The sequence below is a fragment of the Pseudorca crassidens genome, unplaced genomic scaffold (assembly GCF_039906515.1).
Source record: "Pseudorca crassidens isolate mPseCra1 unplaced genomic scaffold, mPseCra1.hap1 Scaffold_46, whole genome shotgun sequence".
Taxonomy (NCBI): Eukaryota; Metazoa; Chordata; class Mammalia; order Artiodactyla; family Delphinidae; genus Pseudorca; species Pseudorca crassidens.
Window position 1 is genome coordinate 4116024 of NW_027136299.1, and position 19678 is coordinate 4135701.

Below are 19678 nucleotides of genomic sequence, written 5' to 3' on the forward strand. Positions count from 1 at the left end.
CCTCGTTTACCGTACAAGTTCAATATCACAGAAAGTGAAAAATGGATAAAGAACTTGTGGTACTTACGTACAATGCAGTATCACTCAGCAATGAAATCTATGTCATCAGGCCCGTAGCAGCATAATGAGTGGATTCAGGTACGATGATTCTAACTGAAATAAGTCACACAGAAAAAGAAACATCATAAGATATCACTAATACACGGAATGTAAACTTGGCTACACAGGAACTGAATTCCAAAACAGAACAGGGTCTCAAATTTAGAAAAGCAACTTATGCTTGCTTAAGGGGAAAGGTGAGTTGGGGTGCTGCATAAAACCAGAGATTGAAATGAGCACAGATAAAGTTCCTTAAGCCAAATATGGAATAGACAAGAGCTACTCCTTGCTCAACGAAATGGACTCAACACCCCATATTAAACGCCTAAGAATGTACCTGACTAGTAAGTATCTTAAAACCTATGGATTGCTATGTCTCCAAAAGAGAATCAAGCGTGTGTACAGGGGCATAAACGCAGCAGTGATAGGATTGGAGAGGTTCGGTGAGCAAATGAAGACCCTTTGAAGTCATATTGCATGGTACCCATTCCACGGGTCTCAACTCTCCAGGTTTAAGGTATTCTTCCTTCAGCTAAAACATGCATGTGGAACCCAGAGTATGATCAACCATGTGAACGGGAGACGTGTTCAAATATGTCTCAGTTTTGGTCCCCTGGTACTCGGGTGCAACATTCCTGACGCTTTAATAACACTCTCCCCACTTGGAGAGTCAGCGCCTTTAACCTCCTGTTTGGCCCAGTTTGCAATTTCTGCGGAAGATGAACAGGAATAGCGAGAACCAATGAGAGACTAGCTGGAGGTGTCTGGACGGGCAAATTTAACTCTCATTTCCCACCAGGAAGAGGAAATAACCAAAGGCTCAGCGTGCCGTGCCGGAACCAGATTAAGGCCTGAAGCCATCCTGCGGTGTTGCGGCCAGCTCAAAAGAAAGCGAGTTGAAGAAAGGAGCTCAGGGGCACTGTAATTCACAAACCTGCAGAGTTATAAATGACAGCTATCGTCCAAAAATATACTGAAGTAAGGCTGCCAAGAGGACTTGAAAGCGGGGCAGAATTGCAGGAAACCGATTTCAGGAGGTAGACTGGAATTGCATTGAAAGCATAAGAAAAGAGGCAGAACGTCCACAATGATGCACTTGGCCAAAAAGGGCGTATGCGTTTTTTCCTGAATATATTCAGGAAAAAACGCATACGCACTTTTTAGCCAACCAAGGAAGCTTGCAAAGGAAATCTGCACTACAATGAAGTCTCACTTCCCCCCGGTCAAAAGGGCCATCTGAAAAAAGTGTAAAATCCAGAAAGGCAGGACAGGCCATGAAGAACTGGGAGCCTTGTTATGCTGATGGGTGGGATGTAAATTGCCAACAGACACTAGGGAGAAGTGTATGGTGTTTCCTGAAACATCTAAAACACAAAGCAACAGAGCCTAGGGCACTTCCACTTATGGTCCTATAGCTTAGGGAAATTAAAATCAAAAAGACACAGCCACCCCAAAGTTTGGGACGCCTCTGTTTACAAGAACCTCGTTTACCGTACAAGTTCAATATCACAGAAAGTGAAAAATGGATAAGAACTTGTGGTACTTACGTACAATGCAGTATCACGCAGCAATGAAATCTATGTCATCAGGCCCATAGCAGCATAATGAGTGGATTCAGGTACGATGATTCTAACTGAAATAAGTCACACAGAAAAAGAAACATCATAAGATATCACTAATACACGGAATGTAAACTTGGCTACACAGGAACTGAATTCCAAAACAGAACAGGGTCTCTAATTTAGAAAAGCAACTTATGCTTGCTTAAGGGGAAAGGTGAGTTGGGGTGCTGCATAAAACCAGAGATTGAAATGAGCACAGATAAAGTTCCTTAAACCAAATATGGAATAGAAAAGAGCTACTCCTTGCTCAACGAAATGGACTCAACACCCCATATTAAACGCCTAAGAATGTACCTGACTAGTAAGTATCTTAAAACCTATGGATTGCTATGTCTCCAAAAGAGAATCAAGCGTGTGTACAGGGGCATAAACGCAGCAGTGATAGGATTGGAGAGGTTTGGTGAGCAAATGAAGACCCTTTGAAGTCATATTGCATGGTACCCATTCCACGGGTTTCAACTACCAAGGTTTAAGGTATTCTTCCTTCAGCTAAAACATGCATGTGGAACCTAGAGTATGATCAACCATGTGATCGGGAGACGTGTTCAAATATGTCTCAGTTTTCGTACCCTGGTACTCGGGTGCAACATTCCAGACGCTTTACTAACACTCTCCCCACTTTGAGAGTCAGTCCCTTTAACCTCCTGTTTTGTCCAGTTTGCAATTTCTGCGGAAGATGAACAGGAATAGGGAGAAGCAATGAGAGACTAGCTGGAGGTGTCTGGACGGGCAAATTTAACTCTCATTTCCCACCAGGAAGAGGAAATAACCAAAGGCTCAGCGTGCCATGCCGGAACCAGATTAAGGCCTGAAGCCATCCTGCGGTGTTGCGGCCAGCTCAAAAGAAAGCGAGTTGAAGAAAGGAGCTCAGGGGCACTGTAATTCACAAACCTGCAGAGTTATAAATGACAGCTATCGTCCAAAAATATACTGAAGTAAGGCTGCCAAGAGGACTTGAAAGCGGGGCAGAATTGCAGGAAACCGATTTCAGGAGGTAGACTGGAATTGCATTGAAAGCATAAGAAAAGAGGCAGAACGTCCACAATGATGCACTTGGCCAAAAAGGGCGTATGCGTTTTTTCCTGAATATATTCAGGAAAAAACGCATACGCACTTTTTAGCCAACCAAGGAAGCTTGCAAAGGAAATCTGCACTACAATGAAGTCTCACTTCCCCCCGGTCAAAAGGGCCATCTGAAAAAAGTGTAAAATCCAGAAAGGCAGGACAGGCCATGAAGAACTGGGAGCCTTGTTATGCTGATGGGTGGGATGTAAATTGCCAACAGACACTCGGGAGAAGTGTATGGTGTTTCCTGAAACATCTAAAACACAAAGCAACAGAGCCTAGGGCACTTCCACTTATGGTCCTATAGCTTAGGGAAATTAAAATCAAAAAGACACAGCCACCCCAAAGTTTGGGACGCCTCTGTTTACAAGAACCTCGTTTACCGTACAAGTTCAATATCACAGAAAGTGAAAAATGGATAAGAACTTGTGGTACTTACGTACAATGCAGTATCACGCAGCAATGAAATCTATGTCATCAGGCCCATAGCAGCATAATGAGTGGATTCAGGTACGATGATTCTAACTGAAATAAGTCACACAGAAAAAGAAACATCATAAGATATCACTAATACACGGAATGTAAACTTGGCTACACAGGAACTGAATTCCAAAACAGAACAGGGTCTCTAATTTAGAAAAGCAACTTATGCTTGCTTAAGGGGAAAGGTGAGTTGGGGTGCTGCATAAAACCAGAGATTGAAATGAGCACAGATAAAGTTCCTTAAACCAAATATGGAATAGACAAGAGCTGCTCCTTGTTCAACGAAATGGACTCAACACCCCATATTAAACGCCTAAGAATGTACCTGACTAGTAAGTATCTTAAAACCTATGGATTGCTATGTCTCCAAAAGAGAATCAAGCGTGTGTACAGGGGCATAAACGCAGCAGTGATAGGATTGGAGAGGTTTGGTGAGCAAATGAAGACCCTTTGAAGTCATATTGCATGGTACCCATTCCACGGGTTTCAACTACCAAGGTTTAAGGTATTCTTCCTTCAGCTAAAACATGCATGTGGAACCTAGAGTATGATCAACCATGTGATCGGGAGACGTGTTCAAATATGTCTCAGTTTTCGTACCCTGGTACTCGGGTGCAACATTCCAGACGCTTTAATAACACTCTCCCGACTTGGAGAGTCAGTCCCTTTAACCTCCTGTTTTTCTCAGGTTGCAATTTCTGGGGAAGATGAACAGGAATAGCGAGAACCAATGAGAGATTAGCTGGATGTGTCTGGACGGGCAAATTTAACTCTCATTTCCCACCAGGAAGAGAAAATAACCAAAGGCTCAGCGTGCCGTGCCGGAACCAGATTAGGGCCTGAAGCCATCCTGCGGTGTTGCGGCCAGGTCACAAGAAAGCGAGTTGAAGAAAGGAGCTCAGGGTCACTGTAATTCACAAACCTGCGGAGTTATAAATGACAGCTATCGTCCAAAAATATACTGAAGTAAGGCTGCCAAGAGGACTTGAATGCGGGGCAGAATTGCAGGAAACCGATTTCAGGAGGTAGACTGGAATTGCATTGAAAGCATAGGAAAAGAGGCAGAACGTCCACAATGATGCACTTGGCCAAAAAGGGCATATGCGTTTTTTCCTGAATATATTCAGGAAAAAACGCATACGCCCTTTTTGGCCAACCAAGCAAACTTGCAAAGGAAATCTGCACTACAATGAAGTCTCACTTCCCCCCGGTCAAAAGGGCCATCTGAATAAAGTGTAAAATCCAGAAAGGCAGGACAGGCCATGGAGAACTGGGAGCCTTGTTATGCTGATGGGCAGGATGTAAATTGCCAACAGACACTCGGGAGAAGTGTATGGTGTTTCCTGAAACATCTAAAAAACAAAGCAACAGAGCCTAGGGCACTTCCACTTATGGTCCTATAGTTTAGGGAAATTAAAATCAAAAAGACACAGCCACCCCAAAGTTTGGGACGCCTCTGTTTACAAGAACCTCGTTTACAGTACAAGTTCAACATCGCAGAAAGTGAAAAATGGATAAAGAAGTTGTGGTATTTAATTACAAAGCAATATCACTCAGCAATGAAATCTATGTCATCAGGCCCTTAGCAGCACAATGAGTTGATTCAGGTATGATGATTCTAACTGAAATAAGTCACACAGAAAAAGAAATATCATAAGATATCACTAATACACGGAATGTAAACTTGGCTACACAGGAACAGAATTACAGAACAGAACAGGGTCTCAAATTTAGAAAACCAACTTATGTTTGCTTAAGGGGAAAGGTGAGTTGGGGTGCTGCATAAAACCAGAGATTGAAATGAGCACAGATAAAGTTCCTTAAGCCAAATATGAAATAGACAAGAGCTACTCCTTGCTCAACGAAATGGACTCAACACCGCATATTAAACGCCTAAGAATGTACCTGACTAGTAAGTATCTTAAAACCTATGGATTGCTATGTCTCCAAAAGAGAATCAAGCATGTGTACAGGGGCATAAACGCAGCAGTGATAGGATTGGAGAGGTTCGGTGAGCAAATGAAGACCCTTTGAAGTCATATTGCATGGTACCCATTACACGGGTCTCAACTCTCCAGGTTTAAGGTATTCTTCCTTCAGCTAAAACATGCATGTGGAACCCAGAGTATGATCAACCGTGTGAACGGGAGACGTGCTCAAATATGTCTCAGTTTTCCTCCCCTGGTACTCGGGTGCAACATTCCAGACGCTTTACTAACACTCTCCCCACTTGGAGAGTCAGCGCCTTTAAACTCCTGTTTGGCCCAGTTTGCAATTTCTGCGGAAGATGAACAGGAATAGCGAGAACGAATGAGAGACTAGCTGGAGGTGTCTGGACGGGCAAATTTAACTCTCATTTCCCACCAGGAAGAGGAAATAACCAAAGGATCAGCGTGCCGTGCCGGAACCAGATTAGGGCCTGAAGCCATCCTGCGGTGTTGCGGCCAGCTCAAAAGAAAGTGAGTTGAAGAAAGGAGCTCAGGGGCACTGTAATTCACAAACCTGCAGAGTTATAAATGACAGCTATCGTCCAAAAATATACTGAAGTAAGGCGGCCAAGAGGACTTGAAAGCGGGGCAGAATTGCAGGAAACCGATTTCAGGAGGTAGACTGGAATTGCGTTGAAAGCATAGGAAAAGAGGCAGAACGTCCACAATGATGCACTTGGCCAAAAAGGGCGTATGCGTTTTTTCCTGAATATATTCAGGAAAAAACGCATACGCCCTTTTTGGCCAACCAAGCAAACTTGCAAAGGAAATCTGCACTACAATGAAGTCTCACTTCCCCCCGGTCAAAAGGGCCATCTGAAAAAAGTGTAAAATCCAGAAAGGCAGGACAGGCCATGGAGAACTGGGAGCCTTGTTATGCTGATGGGCGGGATATAAATTGCCAACAGACACTCGGGAGAAGTGTATGGTGTTTCCTAAAACATCTAAAAAACAAAGCAACAGAGCCTAGGGCACTTCCACTTATGGTCCTATAGCTTAGGGAAATTAAAATCAAAAAGACACAGCCACCCCAAAGTTTGGGACGCCTCTGTTTACAAGAACCTCGTTTACCGTACAAGTTCAATATCACAGAAAGTGAAAAATGGATAAAGAACTTGTGGTACTTACGTACAATGCAGTATCACTCAGCAATGAAATCTATGTCATCAGGCCCGTAGCAGCATAATGAGTGGATTCAGGTACGATGATTCTAACTGAAATAAGTCACACAGAAAAAGAAACATCATAAGATATCACTAATACACGGAATGTAAACTTGGCTACACAGGAACTGAATTCCAAAACAAAACAGGGTCTCAAATTTAGAAAACCAACTTATGCTTGCTTAAGGGGAAAGGTGAGTTGGGGTGCTGCATAAAACCAGAGATTGAAATGAGCACAGATAAAGTTCCTTAAGCCAAATATGGAATAGACAAGAGCTACTCCTTGCTCAACGAAATGGACTCAACACCCCATATTAAACGCCTAAGAATGTACCTGACTAGTAAGTATCTTAAAACCTATGGATTGCTATGTCTCCAAAAGAGAATCAAGCATGTGTACAGGGGCATAAACGCACCAGTGATAGGATTGGAGAGGTTCGGTGAGCAAATGAAGACCCTTTGAAGTCATATTGCATGGTACCCATTCCACGGGTCTCAACTCTCCAGGTTTAAGGTATTCTTCCTTCAGCTAAAACATGCATGTGGAACCCAGAGTATGATAAACCGTGTGAACGGGAGACGTGTTCAAATATGTCTCAGTTTTCGTACCCTGGTACTTGGGTGCAACATTCCAGATGCTTTACTAACACTCTCCCCACTTTGAGAGTCAGTCCCTTTAACCTCCTGTTTTGTCCAGTTTGCAATTTCTGCGGAAGATGAACAGGAATAGCGAGAAGCAATGAGAGACTAGCTGGAGGTGTCTGGACGGGCAAATTTAACTCTCATTTCCCACCAGGAAGAGGAAATAACCAAAGGCTCAGCGTGCCAAGCCGGAACCAGATTAGGGCCTGAAGCCATCCTGCGGTGTTGCGGCCAGCTCAAAAGAAAGCGAGTTGAAGAAAGGAGCTCAGGGGCACTGTAATTCACAAACCTGCAGAGTTAAAAATGACAGCTATCGTCCAAAAATATACTGAAGTAAGGCTGCCAAGAGGACTTGAAAGCGGGGCAGAATTGCAGGAAACCGATTTCAGGAGGTAGACTGGAATTGCATTGAAAGCATAGGAAAAGAGGCAGAACGTCCACAATGATGCACTTGGCCAAAAAGGGCGTATGCGTTTTTTCCTGAATATATTCAGGAAAAAACGCATACGCCCTTTTTGGCCAACCAAGCAAACTTGCAAAGGAAATCTGCACTACAATGAAGTCTCACTTCCCCCCGGTCAAAAGGGCCATCTGAAAAAAGTGTAAAATCCAGAAAGGCAGGACAGGCCATGGAGAACTGGGAGCCTTGTTATGCTGATGGGCGGGATATAAATTGCCAACAGACACTCGGGAGAAGTGTATGGTGTTTCCTGAAACATCTAAAAAACAAAGCAACAGAGCCTAGGGCACTTCCACTTATGGTCCTATAGCTTAGGGAAATTAAAATCAAAAAGACACAGCCACCCCAAAGTTTGGGACGCCTCTGTTTACAAGAACCTCGTTTACTGTACAAGTTCAATATCACAGAAAGTGAAAAATGGATAAAGAACTTGTGGTACTTACGTACAATGCAGTATCACTCAGCAATGAAATCTATGTCATCAGGCCCGTAGCAGCATAATGAGTGGATTCAGGTACGATGATTCTAACTGAAATAAGTCACACAGAAAAAGAAACATCATAAGATATCACTAATACACGGAATGTAAACTTGGCTACACAGGAACTGAATTCCAAAACAGAACAGGGTCTCAAATTTAGAAAACCAACTTATGCTTGCTTAAGGGGAAAGGTGAGTTGGGGTGCTGCATAAAACCAGAGATTGAAATGAGCACAGATAAAGTTCCTTAAGCCAAATATGAAATAGACAAGAGCTACTCCTTGCTCAACGAAATGGACTCAACACCGCATATTAAACGCCTAAGAATGTACCTGACTAGTAAATATCTTAAAACCTATGGATTGCTATGTCTCCGAAAGAGAATCAAGCGTGTGTACAGGGGCATAAACGCAGCAGTGATAGGATTGGAGAGGTTCGGTGAGCAAATGAAGACCCTTTGAAGTCATATTGCATGGTACCCATTCCACGGGTTTCAACTACCCAGGTTTAAGGTATTCTTCCTTCAGCTAAAACATGCATGTGGAACCTAGAGTACGATCAACCGTGTGATCGGGAGACGTGTTCAAATATGTCTCAGTTTTCGTACCCTGGTACTCGGGTGCAACATTCCAGACGCTTTACTAACACTCTCCCCACTTTGAGAGTCAGTCCCTTTAACCTCCTGTTTTGTCCAGTTTGCAATTTCTGCGGAAGATGAACAGGAATAGGGAGAAGCAATGAGAGACTAGCTGGAGGTGTCTGGACGGGCAAATTTAACTCTCATTTCCCACCAGGAAGAGGAAATAACCAAAGGCTCAGCGTGCCGTGCCGGAACCAGATTAGGGCCTGAAGCCATCCTGCGGTGTTGCGGCCAGCTCAAAAGAAAGCGAGTTGAAGAAAGGAGCTCAGGGGCACTGTAATTCACAAACCTGCAGAGTTAAAAATGACAGCTATCGTCCAAAAATATACTGAAGTAAGGCTGCCAAGAGGACTTGAAAGCGGGGCAGAATTGCAGGAAACCGATTTCAGGAGGTAGACTGGAATTGCATTGAAAGCATAGGAAAAGAGGCAGAACGTCCACAATGATGCACTTGGCCAAAAAGGGCGTATGCGTTTTTTCCTGAATATATTCAGGAAAAAACGCATACGCCCATTTTGGCCAACCAAGCAAACTTGCAAAGGAAATGTGCACTACAATGAAGTCTCACTTCCCCCCGGTCAAAAGGGCCATCTGAAAAAAGTGTAAAATCCAGAAAGGCAGGACAGGCCATGGAAAACTGGGAGCCTTGTTATGCTGATGGGCGGGATGTAAATTGCCAACAGACACTCGGGAGAAGTGTATGGTGTTTCCTGAAACATCTAAAAAACAAAGCAACAGAGCCTAGGGCACTTCCACTTATGGTCCTATAGCTTAGGGAAATTAAAATCAAAAAGACACAGCCACCCCAAAGTTTGGGACGCCTCTGTTTACAAGAACCTCATTTACTGTACAAGTTCAATATCACAGAAAGTGAAAAATGGATAAAGAAGTTGTGGTATTTACTTACAAAGCAATATCACTCAGCAATGAAATCTATGTCATCAGGCCCTTAGCAGCACAATGAGTGGATTCAGGTATGATGATTCTAACTGAAATAAGTCACACAGAAAAAGAAACATCATAAGATATCAGTAATACACGGAATGTAAACTTGGCTACACAGGAACTGAATTACAGAACAGAACAGGGTCTCAAATTTAGAAAACCAACTTATGCTTGCTTAAGGGGAAAGGTGAGTTGGGGTGCTGCATAAAACCAGAGATTGAAATGAGCACAGATAAAGTTCCTTAAGCCAAATATGGAATAGACAAGAGCTACTCCTTGCTCAACGAAATGGACTCAACACCCCATATTAAACGCCTAAGAATGTACCTGACTAGTAAGTATCTTAAAACCTATGGATTGCTATGTCTCCGAAAGAGAATCAAGCGTGTGTACAGGGGCATAAACGCAGCAGTGATAGGATTGGAGAGGTTCGGTGAGCAAATGAAGACCCTTTGAAGTCATATTGCATGGTACCCATTCCATGGGTTTCAACTACCCAGTTTTAAGGTATTCTTCCTTCAGCTAAAACATGCATGTGGAACCTAGAGTATGATCAACCATGTGATCGGGAGACGTGTTCAAATATGTCTCAGTTTTCGTACCCTGGTACTCGGGTGCAACATTCCAGACGCTTTACTAACACTCTCCCCACTTGGAGAGTCAGCGCCTTTAACCTCCTGTTTGACCCAGTTTGCAATTTCTGCGGAAGATGAACAGGAATAGCGAGAACCAATGAGAGACTAGCTGGAGGTGTCTGGATGGGCAAATTTAACTCTCATGTCCCACCAGAAAGAGGAAATAACCAAAGGCTCAGCGTGCCGTGCCGGAACCAGATTAGGGCCTGAAGCCATCCTGCGGTGTTGCGGCCAGGTCACAAGAAAGCGAGTTGAAGAAAGGAGCTCAGGGGCACTGTAATTCAAAAACTTGCAGAGTTATAAATGACAGCTATCGTCCAAAAATATACTGAAGTAAGGCTGCCAAGAGGACTTGAAAGCGGGGCAGAATTGCAGGAAACCGATTTCAGGAGGTAGACTGGAATTGCATTGAAAGCATAGGAAAAGAGGCAGAACGTCCACAATGATGCACTTGGCCAAAAAGGGTGTATGCGTTTTTTCCTGAATATATTCAGGAAAAAACGCATACGCTCTTTTTGGCCAACCAAGCAAGCTTGCAATGGAAATCTGCACTACAATGAAGTCTCACTTCCCCCCTTTCAAAAGGGTCATATGAAAAAAGTGTAAAATCCAGAAAGGCAGGACAGGCCATGGAGAACTGGGAGCCTTGTTATGCTGATGGGCAGGATGTAAATTGCCAACAGACACTCGGGAGAAGTGTATGGTGTTTCCTGAAACATCTAAAAAACAAAGCAACAGAGCCTAGGGCACTTCCACTTATGGTCCTATAGTTTAGGGAAATTAAAATCAAAAAGACACAGCCACCCCAAAGTTTGGGACGCCTCTGTTTACAAGAACCTCGTTTACAGTACAAGTTCAACATCGCAGAAAGTGAAAAATGGATAAAGAAGTTGTGGTATTTAATTACAAAGCAATATCACTCAGCAATGAAATCTATGTCATCAGGCCCTTAGCAGCACAATGAGTTGATTCAGGTATGATGATTCTAACTGAAATAAGTCACACAGAAAAAGAAATATCATAAGATATCACTAATACACGGAATGTAAACTTGGCTACACAGGAACAGAATTACAGAACAGAACAGGGTCTCAAATTTAGAAAACCAACTTATGTTTGCTTAAGGGGAAAGGTGAGTTGGGGTGCTGCATAAAACCAGAGATTGAAATGAGCACAGATAAAGTTCCTTAAGCCAAATATGAAATAGACAAGAGCTACTCCTTGCTCAACGAAATGGACTCAACACCGCATATTAAACGCCTAAGAATGTACCTGACTAGTAAGTATCTTAAAACCTATGGATTGCTATGTCTCCAAAAGAGAATCAAGCATGTGTACAGGGGCATAAACGCAGCAGTGATAGGATTGGAGAGGTTCGGTGAGCAAATGAAGACCCTTTGAAGTCATATTGCATGGTACCCATTACACGGGTCTCAACTCTCCAGGTTTAAGGTATTCTTCCTTCAGCTAAAACATGCATGTGGAACCCAGAGTATGATCAACCGTGTGAACGGGAGACGTGCTCAAATATGTCTCAGTTTTCCTCCCCTGGTACTCGGGTGCAACATTCCAGACGCTTTACTAACACTCTCCCCACTTGGAGAGTCAGCGCCTTTAAACTCCTGTTTGGCCCAGTTTGCAATTTCTGCGGAAGATGAACAGGAATAGCGAGAACGAATGAGAGACTAGCTGGAGGTGTCTGGACGGGCAAATTTAACTCTCATTTCCCACCAGGAAGAGGAAATAACCAAAGGATCAGCGTGCCGTGCCGGAACCAGATTAGGGCCTGAAGCCATCCTGCGGTGTTGCGGCCAGCTCAAAAGAAAGTGAGTTGAAGAAAGGAGCTCAGGGGCACTGTAATTCACAAACCTGCAGAGTTATAAATGACAGCTATCGTCCAAAAATATACTGAAGTAAGGCGGCCAAGAGGACTTGAAAGCGGGGCAGAATTGCAGGAAACCGATTTCAGGAGGTAGACTGGAATTGCGTTGAAAGCATAGGAAAAGAGGCAGAACGTCCACAATGATGCACTTGGCCAAAAAGGGCATATGCGTTTTTTCCTGAATATATTCAGGAAAAAACGCATACGCCCTTTTTGGCCAACCAAGCAAACTTGCAAAGGAAATCTGCACTACAATGAAGTCTCACTTCCCCCCGGTCAAAAGGGCCATCTGAAAAAAGTGTAAAATCCAGAAAGGCAGGACAGGCCATGGAGAACTGGGAGCCTTGTTATGCTGATGGGCGGGATATAAATTGCCAACAGACACTCGGGAGAAGTGTATGGTGTTTCCTAAAACATCTAAAAAACAAAGCAACAGAGCCTAGGGCACTTCCACTTATGGTCCTATAGCTTAGGGAAATTAAAATCAAAAAGACACAGCCACCCCAAAGTTTGGGACGCCTCTGTTTACAAGAACCTCGTTTACCGTACAAGTTCAATATCACAGAAAGTGAAAAATGGATAAAGAACTTGTGGTACTTACGTACAATGCAGTATCACTCAGCAATGAAATCTATGTCATCAGGCCCGTAGCAGCATAATGAGTGGATTCAGGTACGATGATTCTAACTGAAATAAGTCACACAGAAAAAGAAACATCATAAGATATCACTAATACACGGAATGTAAACTTGGCTACACAGGAACTGAATTCCAAAACAAAACAGGGTCTCAAATTTAGAAAACCAACTTATGCTTGCTTAAGGGGAAAGGTGAGTTGGGGTGCTGCATAAAACCAGAGATTGAAATGAGCACAGATAAAGTTCCTTAAGCCAAATATGGAATAGACAAGAGCTACTCCTTGCTCAACGAAATGGACTCAACACCCCATATTAAACGCCTAAGAATGTACCTGACTAGTAAGTATCTTAAAACCTATGGATTGCTATGTCTCCAAAAGAGAATCAAGCATGTGTACAGGGGCATAAACGCACCAGTGATAGGATTGGAGAGGTTCGGTGAGCAAATGAAGACCCTTTGAAGTCATATTGCATGGTACCCATTCCACGGGTCTCAACTCTCCAGGTTTAAGGTATTCTTCCTTCAGCTAAAACATGCATGTGGAACCCAGAGTATGATAAACCGTGTGAACGGGAGACGTGTTCAAATATGTCTCAGTTTTCGTACCCTGGTACTCGGGTGCAACATTCCAGATGCTTTACTAACACTCTCCCCACTTTGAGAGTCAGTCCCTTTAACCTCCTGTTTTGTCCAGTTTGCAATTTCTGCGGAAGATGAACAGGAATAGCGAGAAGCAATGAGAGACTAGCTGGAGGTGTCTGGACGGGCAAATTTAACTCTCATTTCCCACCAGGAAGAGGAAATAACCAAAGGCTCAGCGTGCCAAGCCGGAACCAGATTAGGGCCTGAAGCCATCCTGCGGTGTTGCGGCCAGCTCAAAAGAAAGCGAGTTGAAGAAAGGAGCTCAGGGGCACTGTAATTCACAAACCTGCAGAGTTAAAAATGACAGCTATCGTCCAAAAATATACTGAAGTAAGGCTGCCAAGAGGACTTGAAAGCGGGGCAGAATTGCAGGAAACCGATTTCAGGAGGTAGACTGGAATTGCATTGAAAGCATAGGAAAAGAGGCAGAACGTCCACAATGATGCACTTGGCCAAAAAGGGCGTATGCGTTTTTTCCTGAATATATTCAGGAAAAAACGCATACGCCCTTTTTGGCCAACCAAGCAAACTTGCAAAGGAAATCTGCACTACAATGAAGTCTCACTTCCCCCCGGTCAAAAGGGCCATCTGAAAAAAGTGTAAAATCCAGAAAGGCAGGACAGGCCATGGAGAACTGGGAGCCTTGTTATGCTGATGGGCGGGATATAAATTGCCAACAGACACTCGGGAGAAGTGTATGGTGTTTCCTGAAACATCTAAAAAACAAAGCAACAGAGCCTAGGGCACTTCCACTTATGGTCCTATAGCTTAGGGAAATTAAAATCAAAAAGACACAGCCACCCCAAAGTTTGGGACGCCTCTGTTTACAAGAACCTCGTTTACTGTACAAGTTCAATATCACAGAAAGTGAAAAATGGATAAAGAACTTGTGGTACTTACGTACAATGCAGTATCACTCAGCAATGAAATCTATGTCATCAGGCCCGTAGCAGCATAATGAGTGGATTCAGGTACGATGATTCTAACTGAAATAAGTCACACAGAAAAAGAAACATCATAAGATATCACTAATACACGGAATGTAAACTTGGCTACACAGGAACTGAATTCCAAAACAGAAGAGTGTCTCAAATTTAGAAAACCAACTTATGCTTGCTTAAGGGGAAAGGTGAGTTGGGGTGCTGCATAAAACCAGAGATTGAAATGAGCACAGATAAAGTTCCTTAAGCCAAATATGGAATAGACAAGAGCTACTCCTTGCTCAACGAAATGGACTCAACACCCCATATTAAACGCCTAAGAATGTACCTGACTAGTAAGTATCTTAAAACCTATGGATTGCTATGTCTCCAAAAGAGAATCAAGCGTGTGTACAGGGGCATAAACGCACCAGTGATAGGATTGGAGAGGTTTGGTGAGCAAATGAAGACCCTTTGAAGTCATATTGCATGGTACCCATTCCACGGGTCTCAACTCTCCAGGTTTAAGGTATTCTTCCTTCAGCTAAAACATGCATGTGGAACCCAGAGTATGATCAACCGTGTGAACGGGAGACGTGTTCAAATATGTCTCAGTTTTCGTACCCTGGTACTCGGGTGCAACATTCCAGATGCTTTACTAACACTCTCCCCACTTTGAGAGTCAGTCCCTTTAACCTCCTGTTTTGTCCAGTTTGCAATTTCTGCGGAAGATGAACAGGAATAGCGAGAAGCAATGAGAGACTAGCTGGAGGTGTCTGGACGGGCAAATTTAACTCTCATTTCCCACCAGGAAGAGGAAATAACCAAAGGCTCAGCGTGCTGTGCCAGAACCAGATTAGGGCCTGAAGCCATCCTGCGGTGTTGCGGCCAGCTCAAAAGAAAGCGAGTTGAAGAAAGGAGCTCAGGGGCACTGTAATTCACAATCCTGCAGAGTTAAAAATGACAGCTATTGTCCAAAAATATACTGAAGTAAGGCTGCCAAGAGGACTTGAAAGCGGGGCAGAATTGCAGGAAACCGATTTCAGGAGGTAGACTGGAATTGCATTGAAAGCATAGGAAAAGAGGCAGAACGTCCACAATGATGCACTTGGCCAAAAAGGGCGTATGCGTTTTTTCCTGAATATATTCAGGAAAAAACGCATACGCCCTTTTTGGCCAACCAAGCAAACTTGCAAAGGAAATCTGCACTACAATGAAGTCTCACTTCCCCCCGGTCAAAAGGGCCACCTGAAAAAAGTGTAAAATCCAGAAAGGCAGGACAGGCCATGGAGAACTGGGAGCCTTGTTATGCTGATGGGCGGGATATAAATTGCCAACAGACACTCGGGAGAAGTGTATGGTGTTTCCTGAAACATCTAAAAAACAAAGCAACAGAGCCTAGGGCACTTCCACTTATGGTCCTATAGTTTAGGGAAATTAAAATCAAAAAGACACAGCCACCCCAAAGTTTGGGACGCCTCTGTTTACAAGAACCTCGTTTACCGTACAAGTTCAATATCACAGAAAGTGAAAAATGGATAAAGAACTTGTGGTACTTACGTACAATGCAGTATCACTCAGCAATGAAGTCTATGTCATCAGGCCCGTAGCAGCATAATGAGTGGATTCAGGTACGATGATTCTAACTGAAATAAGTCACACAGAAAAAGAAACATCATAAGATATCACTAATACACGGAATGTAAACTTGGCTACACAGGAACTGAATTCCAAAACAGAACAGGGTCTCAAATTTAGAAAACCAACTTATGCTTGCTTAAGGGGAAAGGTGAGTTGGGGTGCTGCATAAAACCAGAGATTGAAATGAGCACAGATAAAGTTCCTTAAGCCAAATATGAAATAGACAAGAGCTACTCCTTGCTCAACGAAATGGACTCAACACCGCATATTAAACGCCTAAGAATGTACCTGACTAGTAAATATCTTAAAACCTATGGATTGCTATGTCTCCGAAAGAGAATCAAGCGTGTGTACAGGGGCATAAACGCAGCAGTGATAGGATTGGAGAGGTTCGGTGAGCAAATGAAGACCCTTTGAAGTCATATTGCATGGTACCCATTCCACGGGTTTCAACTACCCAGGTTTAAGGTATTCTTCCTTCAGCTAAAACATGCATGTGGAACCTAGAGTACGATCAACCGTGTGATCGGGAGACGTGTTCAAATATGTCTCAGTTTTCGTACCCTGGTACTCGGGTGCAACATTCCAGACGCTTTACTAACACTCTCCCCACTTTGAGAGTCAGTCCCTTTAACCTCCTGTTTTGTCCAGTTTGCAATTTCTGCAGAAGATGAACAGGAATAGGGAGAAGCAATGAGAGACTAGCTGGAGGTGTCTTGACGGGCAAATTTAACTCTCATTTCCCACCAGGAAGAGGAAATAACCAAAGGCTCAGCGTGCCGTGCCGGAACCAGATTAGGGCCTGAAGCCATCCTGCGGTGTTGCGGCCAGCTCAAAAGAAAGCGAGTTGAAGAAAGGAGCTCAGGGGCACTGTAATTCACAAACCTGCAGAGTTAAAAATGACAGCTATCGTCCAAAAATATACTGAAGTAAGGCTGCCAAGAGGACTTGAAAGCGGGGCAGAATTGCAGGAAACCGATTTCAGGAGGTAGACTGGAATTGCATTGAAAGCATAGGAAAAGAGGCAGAACGTCCACAATGATGCACTTGGCCAAAAAGGGCGTATGCGTTTTTTCCTGAATATATTCAGGAAAAAACGCATACGCCCTTTTTGGCCAACCAAGCAAACTTGCAAAGGAAATCTGCACTACAATGAAGTCTCACTTCCCCCCGGTCAAAAGGGCCATCTGAAAAAAGTGTAAAATCCAGAAAGGCAGGACAGGCCATGGAGAACTGGGAGCCTTGTTATGCTGATGGGCGGGATATAAATTGCCAACAGACACTCGGGAGAAGTGTATGGTGTTTCCTGAAACATCTAAAAAACAAAGCAACAGAGCCTAGGGCACTTCCACTTATGGTCCTATAGCTTAGGGAAATTAAAATCAAAAAGACACAGCCACCCCAAAGTTTGGGACGCCTCTGTTTACAAGAACCTCGTTTACTGTACAAGTTCAATATCACAGAAAGTGAAAAATGGATAAAGAACTTGTGGTACTTACGTACAATGCAGTATCACTCAGCAATGAAATCTATGTCATCAGGCCCGTAGCAGCATAATGAGTGGATTCAGGTACGATGATTCTAACTGAAATAAGTCACACAGAAAAAGAAACATCATAAGATATCACTAATACACGGAATGTAAACTTGGCTACACAGGAACTGAATTCCAAAACAGAAGAGTGTCTCAAATTTAGAAAACCAACTTATGCTTGCTTAAGGGGAAAGGTGAGTTGGGGTGCTGCATAAAACCAGAGATTGAAATGAGCACAGATAAAGTTCCTTAAGCCAAATATGGAATAGACAAGAGCTACTCCTTGCTCAACGAAATGGACTCAACACCCCATATTAAACGCCTAAGAATGTACCTGACTAGTAAGTATCTTAAAACCTATGGATTGCTATGTCTCCAAAAGAGAATCAAGCGTGTGTACAGGGGCATAAACGCACCAGTGATAGGATTGGAGAGGTTCGGTGAGCAAATGAAGACCCTTTGAAGTCATATTGCATGGTACCCATTCCACGGGTCTCAACTCTCCAGGTTTAAGGTATTCTTCCTTCAGCTAAAACATGCATGTGGAACCCAGAGTATGATCAACCGTGTGAACGGGAGACGTGTTCAAATATGTCTCAGTTTTCGTACCCTGGTACTCGGGTGCAACATTCCAGATGCTTTACTAACACTCTCCCCACTTTGAGAGTCAGTCCCTTTAACCTCCTGTTTTGTCCAGTTTGCAATTTCTGCGGAAGATGAACAGGAATAGCGAGAAGCAATGAGAGACTAGCTGGAGGTGTCTGGACGGGCAAATTTAACTCTCATTTCCCACCAGGAAGAGGAAATAACCAAAGGCTCAGCGTGCTGTGCCAGAACCAGATTAGGGCCTGAAGCCATCCTGCGGTGTTGCGGCCAGCTCAAAAGAAAGCGAGTTGAAGAAAGGAGCTCAGGGGCACTGTAATTCACAATCCTGCAGAGTTAAAAATGACAGCTATTGTCCAAAAATATACTGAAGTAAGGCTGCCAAGAGGACTTGAAAGCGGGGCAGAATTGCAGGAAACCGATTTCAGGAGGTAGACTGGAATTGCATTGAAAGCATAGGAAAAGAGGCAGAACGTCCACAATGATGCACTTGGCCAAAAAGGGCGTATGCGTTTTTTCCTGAATATATTCAGGAAAAAACGCATACGCCCTTTTTGGCCAACCAAGCAAACTTGCAAAGGAAATCTGCACTACAATGAAGTCTCACTTCCCCCCGGTCAAAAGGGCCACCTGAAAAAAGTGTAAAATCCAGAAAGGCAGGACAGGCCATGGAGAACTGGGAGCCTTGTTATGCTGATGGGCGGGATATAAATTGCCAACAGACACTCGGGAGAAGTGTATGGTGTTTCCTGAAACATCTAAAAAACAAAGCAACAGAGCCTAGGGCACTTCCACTTATGGTCCTATAGCTTAGGGAAATTAAAATCAAAAAGACACAGCCACCCCAAAGTTTGGGACGCCTCTGTTTACAAGAACCTCGTTTACCGTACAAGTTCAATATCACAGAAAGTGAAAAATGGATAAAGAACTTGTGGTACTTACGTACAATGCAGTATCACTCAGCAATGAAGTCTATGTCATCAGGCCCGTAGCAGCATAATGAGTGGATTCAGGTACGATGATTCTAACTGAAATAAGTCACACAGAAAAAGAAACATCATAAGATATCACTAATACACGGAATGTAAACTTGGCTACACAGGAACTGAATTCCAAAACAGAACAGGGTCTCAAATTTAGAAAACCAACTTATGCTTGCTTAAGGGGAAAGGTGAGTTGGGGTGCTGCATAAAACCAGAGATTGAAATGAGCACAGATAAAGTTCCTTAAGCCAAATATGAAATAGACAAGAGCTACTCCTTGCTCAACGAAATGGACTCAACACCGCATATTAAACGCCTAAGAATGTACCTGACTAGTAAATATCTTAAAACCTATGGATTGCTATGTCTCCGAAAGAGAATCAAGCGTGTGTACAGGGGCATAAACGCAGCAGTGATAGGATTGGAGAGGTTCGGTGAGCAAATGAAGACCCTTTGAAGTCATATTGCATGGTACCCATTCCACGGGTTTCAACTACCCAGGTTTAAGGTATTCTTCCTTCAGCTAAAACATGCATGTGGAACCTAGAGTACGATCAACCGTGTGATCGGGAGACGTGTTCAAATATGTCTCAGTTTTCGTACCCTGGTACT

General features: G+C 43.5%; 1 long non-coding RNA gene across 1 annotated transcript in view; it reads right to left on the reverse strand.

The window, feature by feature from the left end:
• Positions 1 to 2588: 2588 nt before the first annotated feature.
• Positions 2589 to 19678, reverse strand: part of LOC137218209 (uncharacterized) — a 977125-nt gene continuing 960035 nt past the window's right edge. Inside the window, exon 4 of the long non-coding RNA XR_010940521.1 lies at positions 2589 to 2612. This is a non-coding gene — a long non-coding RNA (uncharacterized lncRNA). The remainder of the gene's footprint in view (positions 2613 to 19678) is intronic.